Raw genomic sequence first — 14,025 nt, forward strand, 5'->3', positions numbered from 1 at the left:
AGTGCCACGTTGTTTTCCGCCTCCAGATCTGTTACTATTTAGCATTTCTATAGCTGTTTGAGAAGCTAATCCTGGGGAATAGCTCTACTTAAGCTCCTTGGGTTTGGACCTGGTCTTAGGTGGCAGAAAGCACAGTCCTAGGTTCACTTCAAAAAGGGACAAATGAGGGAAGAGGGTAAAGCAGACGGATACAACTGAGATTTGGAAAGGGCTTTCGTTGTCATCCTACTTTTTGGCCAGCGCCTCATTTTACAAACAAGGAATCAAGGCCCGAACCTTAAGGCAGATGACTTGGCAGGGTTGCACTCTCCTGATTAGCAGAATCAAAACCAGAAACTGGCACCGTCGATGTCTTAAGGACAGGAATCCCCAGCTTCTAGCGCCCTGTAGGTGTTGAATGAACAGTAGTTGACGGACGGAGTCTCTCAATTCTCCATCCACTATTCTTTCTGACGCTGCATCACTTCTTCCTGGTTTTGTCTGTCTTTCCACTTTTCATTTTTCAGAGAAAGTATTCGCCGCGAGCCTACTGTATGCCAAGCACCATTGGCACAAGAGCACCATCAATGTTGTCAGAGACAGCAGATTTCTGCTCTCCTGGGGATTACAGTGCAAGTGAGGGGACAACAAGCAAGCAAGCAAACAAACAAGAATGTCTTTATCTTCCTGTGAAACCTCCCTATCCAGTCTGTTAATTGGAGATGAATACTTTATCTAACTCCTGGGAATTCCTGACTCCCAAATAAGCTTAGGCATATGAATGCTTTGTCACTTCAAAGTATGATCCTTAAGGTATCAAATGTCTGTACCAACATCACAGATCAGTCTGGAACAAATAGTTTTCCCTTTCCATCTGTGGGGGATCAGTTTCAGGACTCCCAAGTATACAAAAATCTTTAGATGCTCAAATTCCCTACATAAATTGCTGTGCTATTTGCACGTAAGCTATGCACAAATTCCCCTATATTTTAAATCTTCCCTCTAATATTTGCATAAGATATGGAAGATTGCTTAATGGACATAAAACACTTGTTTTTACTTATGAGCTAATCTGGAGGAGCATCATGTACTGATCTAACTCTTTTCATTTTTTAACAGGGCAATTGCAAAAGCTTCCTATTGATCTCTCTCATTCTAGTTCTAGTCTCTGACTTTGGAGCCCATAAGAATCACTGATGGTAGACATGTAACATTTATAGATTCCCAGGCCTTGAGTCCAGAAATTTTGTCTCAGTAAAGAGTGGGTCCCAGAAATCTTCATTTTGATATACTTTCCCCCCCCCCCCCAGAATTTTCACACAGCTATTGAGAGAAATAATGCTCTTATTATATATTCTCGAATCCATTCTTTCCAGGGTTTTTCTAAAATGTATTTCCTTTGCTTAATAACTTTTACCGGTCTCTGGTGTTTTTGAAATACAGCATGACATTCAAAGCATTTCAGTCTAGTCTTTGCCTGTCTTCCCAATACTCTTCTCCCCATGCACTATTCATCAGTTTTGAAGCTTTTTGTTATTATTGTTCCTTGTACATAGTATTATTTTTTCCTGACTGTGATTTTAGACGTGATATTGCTTCTGGTTGGAATTTTCCTTCTGTGCCTGACAAACACATTAAGGTTCAGCTAAAACTTCATGTTTTCTGTGGTCTGCTATTTTCCCTTTCTGAATCTGTTTTAATACTTCATATATATAATGTAGTGTGCTATAAGATTATAAAGTTGAGTATGTGATTGCCGGAGTTTGATTTCTCTATGAGCCTGCCTCAAGAAATTTTTCAAGGGCACAGACCACTTTGTTGGTTCTAGTATCTGGTTTAGTAAGTGCTTATAATGTGTGCATACATATAAGTAACCATGTCATTTAAGCCAGGTTGTTGATGCAGCCTAGAGGTTTAAAAACTGTGTAGAGCCAGGCCTCATGGTATGTGATCTAATTGCAAGTTCAAGGCCAGCCTGGGCAACTTAGCAAGACCCCATCTCAAAATAAAATAAAAAGGGATGGGGGTATAGCTGAGTGGTAGAGTGCTTCCCTAGTATGTGTGAGGCCTGGGATCCATCCTTAACAGAAAGAGAGACAGAGAGGGGGGAGGGAGGGGAAGGAGAAGGAGGGAGGGAGGGAGGGAGAGGAAGAGGGAGAAGAGAAAAGGAAAAGAAAGGAAAGGAAAAAAATCTGTATTGTTTTATTCCAATGACATGATGTTCTGGAAAAGGCAAAACTCTAGAGAAAGTAAAAATCTCAGGGGTGTTCAGGGGTTGGTGGGAAGAAATGATTAGGTGGAAATAGGAAGATTTAAAAGTTAGCAAAATACTCTGTATGATACTATGATGGTGATTACATGTCATTATGCATTTTTCCAAACCAATGAAATGTACAACACCACAAGAATGGGCGCTAATGTAAAATATGGATTTTGGTTAATACTGATGTGTCAATGTAGGTTCATCAGTGGTAACAAATATACCACAACGTGAAGGGTCCTAATGATGGGTAAATTGTACATATGTGGGGACAGAAGGTGTATAGGAATTCTCTGTAATTTTCCCTCAATTTTGCTGTGAACATAAAACTGCATGAAAAAATGAAGTTTATTAAAAACTCAAATGTGTGTAATGTTTACTTCTATGATTTTTTTTCTCTTCATTGCCTCAGGGTGAAGTGAATTAGGTTATTCAAATTTTGTTAAGACTTTCTGCTAGGTACTCCTAGCACAAAACTGTGAAAGAGGAAGGGCCTTTGAAGAGAAAATTGACAGGAAATGAGGAAGACCTTTCTATCCCACTCCCTTTTAGAATGAAAAGAGGCTCTGTGGGAACACACCTTGAAGGTAGGAACAAGGGAAGTTCTTTGGAGACGGAGCCAGTTAGTCAAGACAGTGAACGTGTCAGATCACACACACATAAACCATGGCTACAGTCATCAGATAGGATGTTCTATAATGATTTATACTTTATGACTAACATTTCAAACATCCAGTAAGCTCTCCTGAGGCACTTAGAGATTCCAGTTTGGAAAAAGTGTCATATTTCTGCCCAAGGTCCCACCCCGTTCCCTCCTGCGCCAGTGTAGTCACAGTATAATATCTCAGATAATGGCTTGGATTGAAAGATGTAGGCTGGCCAAAGAGCTAAGGTCTTGGGCATTTTTGAAAATGTTGGTTCACTAGAAATTAATCTGTGCTAATACAGCCAACTAATCCCTTCCATCCCCAGTGCTGAGGGTCAAACCTAGCACCTTGTGCATGATAGGCAAGAGCTTTACCACTAAGCTACTCCCTCATCCCCAGCCTCAGCCTGCTGATTTTTGACAGAGGCACCAAGAACATAAAAACAACAACAACAACAACAACAACAACAAAACAGTATCTTCAATAAATGGTGCTAGAAAATTTGATATGCAAATGAAGAAAAATGAAACTAGATCCCTTTCTTTAGATGTACATAAAAATCAATTCAAAATGAATCAAAGACCTAACTATTAAACCTGAAACTATGAAGTTTCTACAAGAAAACATGGGAAAAACACTGCAAGACATAAGCATAGGCAGTGATGTTTTAGATAGCACCCCAAAGTCATAGGTGACAAAAGTAAAAATAGACAAATGGGATTCGCCAAACTAAGAAGCTTCTGCACAAGGAAGGAAATAACCAATAGAATTAAGATTCAATCTAGAGAATGGGGGAAAATACTTGCAAACTCCTCATTCAACAAGATTGTACTTGACTGACATAAAGTATATGATTGTCATCAAGTATATATGTGGAACTAAAAAACCTGAGCACCAAATAATCCAATTTAAAAAAATGGGCTAAAGGGCTGGGGATGTGGCTCAAGCAGTAGCATGCTTGTCTGGCATGCTAGGGGCGCTGGGTTCGATCCTCAGCACCACATAAAAAGAAAATAAAGATGTTGTGTCCACCGAAAACTAAAAAATAAATATTAAAAAATTCTTTCTCTAAAAAAAATGGGCTAAAGAACTAAAAATATACTTCTCAAAAGAAGACATATAAATGACCAACAATACATGAAAAAATACTGTTTTGCTAATCATTGGAGAAATGTAAATCAAAACCACAATGAGATATCATCTCACCCCAGTCAGAATACCTATCATCAAAATGGTGAAAACAATAACAAGAAATGGCAAGGAGACAGAGAAAAGGGAACACTTATACAGTGTTGGTGGGGATGTTAACTAGGACACCCTTACGGAAAACTAAAAACAAAAACAAAACTAAAAATAGAGCCAGTAGTTTCACTACTAAGTATATGTCCAAAGAAGATGAAATCATTATACCAAAAAGATATTTGCTCTCCCAACTTTATTACGGTCCTCTTCAACCCTATGCCCTTCAGTGGATGAACGGATAAAGAAAGCAATATATTTACACAATGGAATCCTATTTGGTCATAAAATAATGTAGTCCTATAATTTGCAGCAATATGGATGGAACTGGAGGCCATTATGTTAAGTCAAACAAGTCAAAAACAAAAAGACAAATATCACATATTTTCACTCATTTGTAGGAACCAATAAGGCAGCCTTGTTAAGGGATGAAATGGAGGGCTGGGGTGGTGGCTCAGCGGAAGAGCACTCACCTAGCACGTGTGAGGCACTGAGTTTGATCCTCAGCACCACATATAAATAAATAAAATAAAAGTATTGTGTCCACTACAACTAAAAAAAAAAAAAAGAATGGAATGGAATAGTGGACATTAGAGACTGGGAAAGGCAGGGGACACCAAAAAAAACACATTGGAGGGATTTCTCTGTGTTCTTCTTTAATACAATCAGGTAACTATTGGTTAAAATGATTTATATTTCAAAATGACTAGAAGAATAAAAAAATTCCCAACAGGTCAAAGTGATTAATTGTTGAAGAGATGGAAATACTTATTACTCTGATTTGATTATTGCTCATTGCATGCATGTATTGAATTACCCCAATGTACTCTATAAAGATGTACAAATATTATACCTCATTAAAAATATTAAAAAAAGGAAAAATTGATGTAGTTCCAGTATTTTCCTAGATTGAAGGTTCTTATCGAAGACATATTGATTTCTCACATTATGTCAATCCAGTTTAGATATGTTGCCCCCAACCCAATGATGGTTCCTTTGCTGTCTTTGTGTAAGTCAGGAAGACACATCTGGTTCTTTTGTTGAGGAGGAAATTGAAACAATAAAGGGCTCATAATAAAATATATATATATATATATATATATATATATATATATATATATATATATATATATATATATATAGTTTGTTTGTTTTGTTTTGTTTTTTTAAGTCTCTTGAGAAAGCTGAAGCTGAATTCTGTTTCTAAATCTTCCATGGAAAGAGGGCAAGGTAGTACCAAGCTTCCAGAAAATCTTCTTAAGGAGTCAAGGGATTCTCATCTCCACTGCCCCACCCTAAAGTCATCTTCTTCTTCTTTTTTTAAATATTGATTTATCTGTAGATGAACACACAGTATCTTTATTTTTTTTTTTTTTATGTGGTGCTGAGGATCGAACCCACTGCCTCACACATGCGAGGCAAGCACTTTATCACTGAGCTACAGTCCCAATCCCCCAAAGACTTCTTATGCACCCCATGAATCCCCTCATTTTAAAGGCCTTGCAAGCAATAGAGAAACTGGAGAGCGTCAGCCACGTCCCTCTGTGGGGGGAAGGGGACAGAGGCTTTAGTCACTCCATTTCTCCTTTTGTAAGAGTCTCTCTTCCTTGAGCCTCCAAATCCAGTCTTAGAATGTGTAAGAGGAAAAGATTTGCTCCCAAGATGTAGGCTCTCAGATTGTATTCACCAAGATATATTCACCTCACAGATTGTTTCTTTTGCTGAGAAGAAATTTTTTAGTTTGAATCAATCCCCTTTATTGATTCTTATTCTTATTTATTATTCTTATTGATATTAATTCTTATGCCATAGGAGTCTTATTAAGGAAGTTGGGGCCTTAATAATCCCACATGATGGAGATTAGGACCTACTTTTTCTTCTATTGGATGCAGGCTTTCTGGTTTTATTCCTAAGTCCTTGATCCATTTTTGAGTTGAGTTTTATGATAGAGCACTAATCTCTAGGGTATATAAAGAACTCAAAAAGTTAAACACCAAAAAAATCACCCAATCAATAAATGGGCCAAGGACATAAACAGACACTTCTCAGAAGATGATACACCATCAATCAACAAATATATGAAAAAATGTTCATCATCTCTAGATGATGAGAAATGCAAATCAAAACCACTCTAAGATTTCATCTCACTCCAGTCAGAATGGCAGCTATTATGAAGACAAACAACAATAAATGGTGATGAGGATGTGGGGGAAAAGGTACACTCATACATTGCTGGTGGAACTGAAAATTGGTACAGCCAAAATGGAAAGCAGTATGGAGATTCTTGGAAAATTGGGAATGGAACCACCATTTGACCCAGCTATCTCTCTCCTCAGTCTTAAGGACTTAATATACCCAAAGGACTTAAAAACAGCATACTACAGAGACACAGCCACATCAATGTTTATAGCAGCACAATTCACAATAGCTAAACTGTGGAACCAACCTAGATGCCCTTCAATAGATGAATGGATTAAAAAAAATATGTGGCATATATACACAATGGAATATTACTCAGCAATAAAAGAGAATAAAATCATGGCATTTGCAGGTAAATGGATGGAGTTAGACAAGATAATGCTAAGTGAAGTTAGCCAATCCCAAAAAACCAAATGCTGAATGTTTTCTCTGATACAAGGAGGCTGATTCATAGTGGGGTAGGGAGAGGGAGCATGGGAGGAATAGACAAACTCTAGATAGGGCAGAGGTTGAGGGGAAGGAAGGGGGCATGGGGCTAGAAATGATAGTGGAATGTGATGGTCATTATTAACCAAAGTACATGTATAGAAACACAAATTGGTGTGGATATACCTTTTTTTTACGACCAGAGATATGAAAAATTGTGCTGTATATGTGTAATAAGAATTGTAATGCATTCCGCTGTCATATATAAATAAAAAAAATAATTAAAGAAAAAAAAGAATGTGTAAAAGAATGTCAACCAGGGTTGGTTTGTAAACAGTGATAATTAACCGAGTAAACAAACATGTCATGCCTCAAAATAAGACAAATTGTCACAGTAATTTTCCAAGGTGTCTTTTTTTTTAGAGACAGGGTCACACTGAGTTGCTTAGGCTGGGTTTAAACTTGCAATCCTCCTGCCTCAGCCTCCTGAGCTGCATTCCAAGCTTTTAAATATTTTAGAAAAGAATTTTCACAAAGGAACATGTAATTCCTTAAAGTTGTTCATTGTACACTGGGCTAATGAAGCCCTTCATATTCATTTTTAGGACATTTATTTTTTTGGCTACTAGAGACGGAATCTGGGGTCTTGCACATGCTAAGCTCATGCATGTACTATACATGCCTAGCCCCTTTGCTTTTTTTACTCTTTAAAAACTTTGATCTTTCTGTCCAGATACTGGGGAAGTCTGAGTACTGGGATTCTTTTAGGAAATTGATACAACTCTTGGCCACAGGTGTTTATAATCTACCCAGCAATGTTCCCATGTCCTGGTCTGTGGTTCTCTAGGAATGTGAGGCAGCAATTTGCCTGTTTTTCTCCTTGGGTCCTAACACACGTGGAAAGTCCAGGAGGAGACAAAGGTTTTTGTGGGACTGAGTAGGGACATCCTTTCTCTCTCCAGAGGCTGGGACACAGTTGCCACAGTCTTTTCCTAAGCACTTCCTTTTTTTTTTTTTTTTTTAATATTTATTTTTCAGTTCTCGGCGGACACAACATCTTTGTTGGTATGTGGTGCTGAGGATCGAACCCGGGCCGCACGCATGCCAGGCGAGCGCGCTACCGCTTGAGCCACATCCCCAGCCCTCCTAAGCACTTCCTAAGCATAGCCTGATGGTTTTCCAAAGTATCAGAGAAGGATGGGGGGGAGGAAACAGAGGGTATGGGGTTCATGCTACCTGGTTGCCCAGGTATTCTTATGCATAGTCCTGCTAAGTTTTTGGCTTTCTGAAATGAAGCAAATTGTAGGTCAGCGCTGAACCATCTCCTGTGTGGGAGTGGAGATCTGAGAATGAAGCAAAGATGGGAGGACCTATTGATTTCCCATTCATGCCAATTCCTGTCTCGGTGCATCTCATGATTTCAATGACTCCTTACCGCAATCCTTGAAAGTTTATTATTTTCAACTTTCCTTTGAATTCTAATGTTAAACTGAAGCTCATAAAGTTTAGGTATTACCGAAAATCATATAACTCAAGTATTGGTGCAAGAATTCCACCCTTGGTCTGCCTCCCCAAAGCATGCTGTTTCCCTGATGTTAGGATAGCTGCTGAATAAGGCTTTAGAGTCTGGCACGGTATGAACTCTTCTAAACTTTTCTTCTCGCCTATAAAATTAGGGCTAGGAGTAGCGTATACTACACAGCATTGTATGAGGGGTAAAGTGTTTGAAAACTGCTTGGCATGTCCCTGTCACACAGCAGTTTTAGTCATTACTGTCCTTGAATTACGTCATGAAGCATCATGGCCCAGAAGATGCATGGGACTAGGAGTCAGTAAATCTAGTACATTAACTCAGATGCAGGCTGAGTCCCTGTGGTATTTTTGAGAATGCATTTGCAAATCCTTTGATACCCCTTCCTTGAAGAGGTGGAGTCTAGTCCCCATCTGCTTGAGATTGGGCTGGACTTCTTGACTCTTGTAACAATAGAAAAAGATGAGGCAACTACTTGTCTTTGAAGGTGGGTCATAAAAATGCTCTGCAGTTTCTTAGCCACTCTTCCTCTTGGGTTGTTTGTTCTGGGGGTAGGCAATATCACATCACAAAGTCACTCGCCTATGGAGAAAGGACGTGGTAAGGAACTGAGGTGTCCGATGACAGCCACATGAATGAGCTTGGGAGTGGGTATTCTATCCTACTCAGGCTTTTGGATAACTGCAGCCCCTGTCACCATAATAGCTGTACCCTCAGGAAAAATTCTGAGGCAGAACCACACAGTTACACTGCCCTTGATGTCCTCATCCACAGAAACCACCAAATAATAACAAATGTTTATTGTTTTAAGGCACTGAGTTTTGAAGTGATTTGTTACTCAGCAGTAGATAAATGATAAAACTACTGTAACAAAGAGGCATAAAAAAAACGAGAGTGCTCAAACACTCTAGTAGTTTATTTTTGACTCATAAATATCCCAAAGAAAGTGGAAGATGCAGGGTGTAAAGGTGGTTCTATTTCATAAAGCCGTCTGGTGACCCAGGTTCTTTTGTCCCTTGGCGGGTTCCCAGGATGTTTCCCTGGTTCATATGGTTTACTAATCATTTATCTAATGTTCTAATCCAAAGGAAGGGTTCAAAACACTAAAGGGACAGTCTTTTCCTTGTAAGAAATAGAACATGACTTTTGCTCACATTCTATTGGTGAGGATTTAGTCCCAGGGACACATTTCTCAGCAAAGCAGATTGTGGAAGGTCGTCCTTCGCAGGATAGTCATGTGTCTGGCCAAAGCTCAGGCAGTTCTATTAATAACAGGGGAGAAGTGACTCTGGTGAAGTCACAGCCATCTCTCCCTACCTGAGTCTTGGTTTTGGTGTTATTTCTGTGCCTTCCTGTTACCTCTCCCTGTCTTGGTTTTCTCATTTACAAAGTGAAGGATTGGATTAGATTGTAGGTTTTATATCTGTTTTTCGTTGGCATAATCTTTTATGTAGTAAGGACTAAAAATAACTGCAAGGGCTAAGGATGTACCTTAGTGGTAGAGTGTATGCTTAGCTTGTGTAAAGTCCTGGGTTCAATACATGGCACCAAGAAAGAAACAGCAACAACAAAACAACAAAATGCACATAAAATATAAAAATAAGGCTTCTTGTTTGAATCACAAGGGGATTCCTCTCCCTATCCCACCCTCACATAAATGGCCCCAATGAAAGTGATTTGAAATACTAGGACTCGGCTGTGGGTACAGCTGGGTGGTAGAGCACGTTCAAGCACCTAAATTTCATCCATGGCACACACACACACACACACACACACACACACAAATGAAATAAAATAAAAGTAAATTAGCTTCTTAGCATATCTGTCTTCAAAAAATAATTATTGCAATATATAAGTAGGTAAAAAGCTTTTCTTACATTACATGTGTATATATGTATTTTTTTCATCCTGGGTGCCTGGAATATAAAAAAGAGTGGGTCTATTTAACCATAACATTCTGTGATTCATCCAAGAGCACCAATTTTCATTTAAGAGAGTTTATCTGTTAATGTTGATTCCAGCTATCACTTGTTTTATCATGTGGGAACGTAAGTTATATAGTCAAAAATGTAAGCATTTTGAGCTAATGTTGACTCAGGTTAGTTAGGTTTTTTTTTTTTTGTATTATCTTTTCAAAGTACTGCCAGTTGAAAAACAAAGCATTATGTTTATCAGTTTGTTTTGAGATATTTGCCAAAGTTTTGATAGTATCTTTGAAAAAATGCTTGTTTCCAGCAGAACAAGACATCAAGAAAACAAACATAAAACAAAACAGAACAAAAAAAAAACCCATAAAGAAAGAAAAGAAACAGAAAGAAACAAAAAGGAAAAAGAAAATAAAATCCCTGAACTGGATGTTCTCCTGGATGCCTTCCAGTGGGGGTGTTCTTGAGCTTATGATCATTCACATGTGCAAAGAAGCTGGGCAGGGTCCCAGCCTTATCTTGCTTGGCAGCTGGGAGCGTTTTGTACCTGGCATGGGTTGGCAGGGGACAACCATTTGAGCTTTAGCCTTGGGTGTGCAGCCCACTTCACGTCTTTTACTTTCTATGAGACACATCTTGGGGCATGTTTCTCCTTTCTCCTAAAGCAAGTGAGAGTCCTCTCCCTCCCTGGAGCAAGGACCCACGGTGCTGGCTCTTTGGGGTTGAACATTGTAAGTGGACTGAGTGCTCTCCCCTCTCCCGGGGCAGACTCCAACTCCCTCCCCGGGTTAATATTCTTGCTGTCTGTTTTCAGTAGGTTGCCATCGGTTGTGGGTCTCAATGAAGCTCGGGCTCGGTCAAGGTTATTCATTGAGAATGTGGGGTTGGCCAGTTTTAATCCCGGATGTGAATAAGCTCCAAGGGTCAGAGGCAGGGGCCTTTGATTTCTGAGCATTTAAAAATAAAAATACTGCCCCAGGGAAAGTTACCTAGGCAGAAGGTGGAGGTCCACAGATCATCAGAAGCCAAGTTGTGAGCTTATAAACACACACCCCTCCCTGCTTCCCCAAGACAGGGCTGGGCCTCTTTCCACTTGCTTCCAAGCTTCCTTCCTGAGACTCACGGTGCCAGCCACCTTCTCCCAGGCTGGCTCCAGATGCTGAATGGGAATTTGGCTGGAGGTTCCAGTGTCTGCCAAACCAGGGGAAACGTCCCAGGCCATTGTAAAGGCCAGCAACCACTCCCCACAAACTAAGAACATTTCAAGAATGACTACAGGAGGATTGGGAATTGGAAGAAAATGAGGGAAGGTGGGCTAGCCTGGATTTTTTAAGGTAAGTCATAGTTTATATTTTGGGGTAGGAATTTAAGACATAGTGGGGGGCTGGGGATGTGGCTCAAGCGGTAGCGCGCTCGCCTGGCATGCGTGCGGCCCGGGTTCCATCCTCAGCACCACATACCAACAAAGATGTTGTGTCCGCCAAGAACTAAAAATAAATAAATAAATAAATATTAAAATTCAAAAAAAAAAAAAAGACATATTGGGATTGATTTACCTCAGGGGTGGCAGGCAAATGGTCTCAAGGAGTGCAACAGGTCTTGTGTTAGAAAATAGGTAGAGTGCTGGGCATACTGGTGCATGCCTGTAATTCCAGCGGCTCAGGAGGTTGATGCAGCACAATAGCAAGTTCAAAGCCATTCTCAGCAACTTAGCAAGACCCTGTCTCTAAGTAAAATATATCTATTTTTAAAAAAGGCTGGGGGTATGGCTTGGTGGTTAAGCATCCCTGGATTTAATCCCCAGTTTTTTTTTGTTTGTTTGTTTTTAAGGTAGAGAAGGGAAGAGGTGGAACTATAGAGCAGGCATGTAACTCCTCTAAAGGAGACAGCCCTTACTCAGACTGCTGTCATGCGCAAATGTGGGCTATTGTCTTTTTCAACTTTTCAAGGAGGACTGGAAACCCAAATCCTGTGTCAGGTTTCCCAGATATGGAGGTATGACACAGGACACCCTCTGCTGGTGGATTTCACACTGATGCTGTTAGTTTACAACCCGTTTTATCTTTTTAAATTTTTATTTTGAGACCTGGTCTTGCTCAGTTGCTGAAGCTGGCCCCCAAATTTACTAACCTCCTGCTAGAATTACAGGTGTGCACTACCATACCCATCTCTCTCTTGCTTTCTGTCTTACCATGCCCTTTCTCCCTTTCACATGTGCTCCTGCTCTGCTATTATCCACTATAATATGATGCAGCCAGGGGAACCCTCTCCAGAGGCCAAACTATTAGGACCACCTAATTCTGGACTTTCTGCTTCCTGAACAGTGAGCAAAATCAATCTCTTTTCTTTAAGAAATTACTCAGCTTCCGGTTTTTCGTTATAGCACCAAAAATAGACTAATATATCACCAGGTAAGATGGCATATTTACAGGTTCCAGGGATTAGGGTGCAAACAGGACTTTCTGTAAAGCTTGTGGGTCTTTTGCTCTTCCTCCACCTCAAAAAATACTTTGAGGACAAAAATCTATGATAAGCAGGGTTTCGTTTCCTTATAACCAGGCCAATTTTTTCTCTATTCAAATTTTCTTTCTCTTTGTATCTGAGTATCAAACCTGGGGCTTCATGTAGGCTAGGCAAGCACTGTAACTCCGAGCTACAACCCCAGACCCAAATAGCCTTTTCTTTAAGGTATCTACTTCTAGCAGAGGCCCTTGGATGTGGTAAGGCTGAGTCTTCTAGACCCAGCATAATTCTTAGTCCAATGCTTGTGTGGTTCCAGCTTCGTCTGCTGTCCGGGGAATCGGAAGCAGCAGTTTTCTCTTAGCTGCTGCTCCCTGTGGAGCTTCCCAGTTGGGATTAGTTATAGGGGTGAAGGTTTGGGCAAACACTCCTCCTCCTCCTCAGAGACAGCAATATCTCCAGGGCCTGCCTCAAGGGCTTGAGTCAACACTGAAGAGGCGGAGGCTGGAGGTGGCAAGGAAAGGAGAAGAATGAGAAGTTTGACTTGGATCTCAGCTCCAGAGGGTTGAGGCACAGACAACTAGTGGCACAGGCTGTGCCTAATCAGAGCACATTTCTTCCTGTTCCCATTCCCGTTATTTTAGTCTACATGGTCCACTGCCCAAGAATAGGATAGGGGAGTCTTGACGTTGAACCTCAGGTTTGGGAGATAGGGGTGATACACAACCTGTGACAGGTGTTACCCTGAGCCCTCTTGGAGGCTGGGACTGATTCTACTTGGGTGAATACCATGCTGTGGGCTCCCTCTCCCTTCTGATACACATAGTTCTTTTTGGAAGGGTCACAATCTCTAGAATAGACAGGGAAATCCTCCATAAACCCTTCAAGGGTGGGGCTGGAGGCTCAGTATAGTAGTATGATGGGTAAACACAGATTCTGGAGCCAGAGAATTCAGTTTTAAATTCTAGTTCTTCCACTTACTCTTTGTGCATCCTTGAGCAAATTAGGGAACCTTGACTCTCTGTTCCTAAGCAATGACAATTATGCCTTCTTCACAGGGCTTTTATGAGAATTAGACGAGTGTTTGTAAAGATAGGAGAGTGCCCGGGCATAGCAATGATATGCTTCTTTAAATAATAAAAGTACAGAATCTGTTCTGTGCGGATCATCTGGAAGCCTGTTCTTTGGTTTAATGTATTTTAGTAACTGTAATTCCTTACTAGAAGTTAGAATTAAATTCTGAAATTCTTCATCATGAACACTCTAGGGAATAATCAGACCGAACAAATATGGTTGTGGCTGTTCAGTTACATACATAGTACTGTCCTTTCTAGGCCAAAACAAAGGAGACGACAATTG

This window comes from Urocitellus parryii, chromosome 14, assembly GCF_045843805.1.
Source record: "Urocitellus parryii isolate mUroPar1 chromosome 14, mUroPar1.hap1, whole genome shotgun sequence".
Taxonomy (NCBI): Eukaryota; Metazoa; Chordata; class Mammalia; order Rodentia; family Sciuridae; genus Urocitellus; species Urocitellus parryii.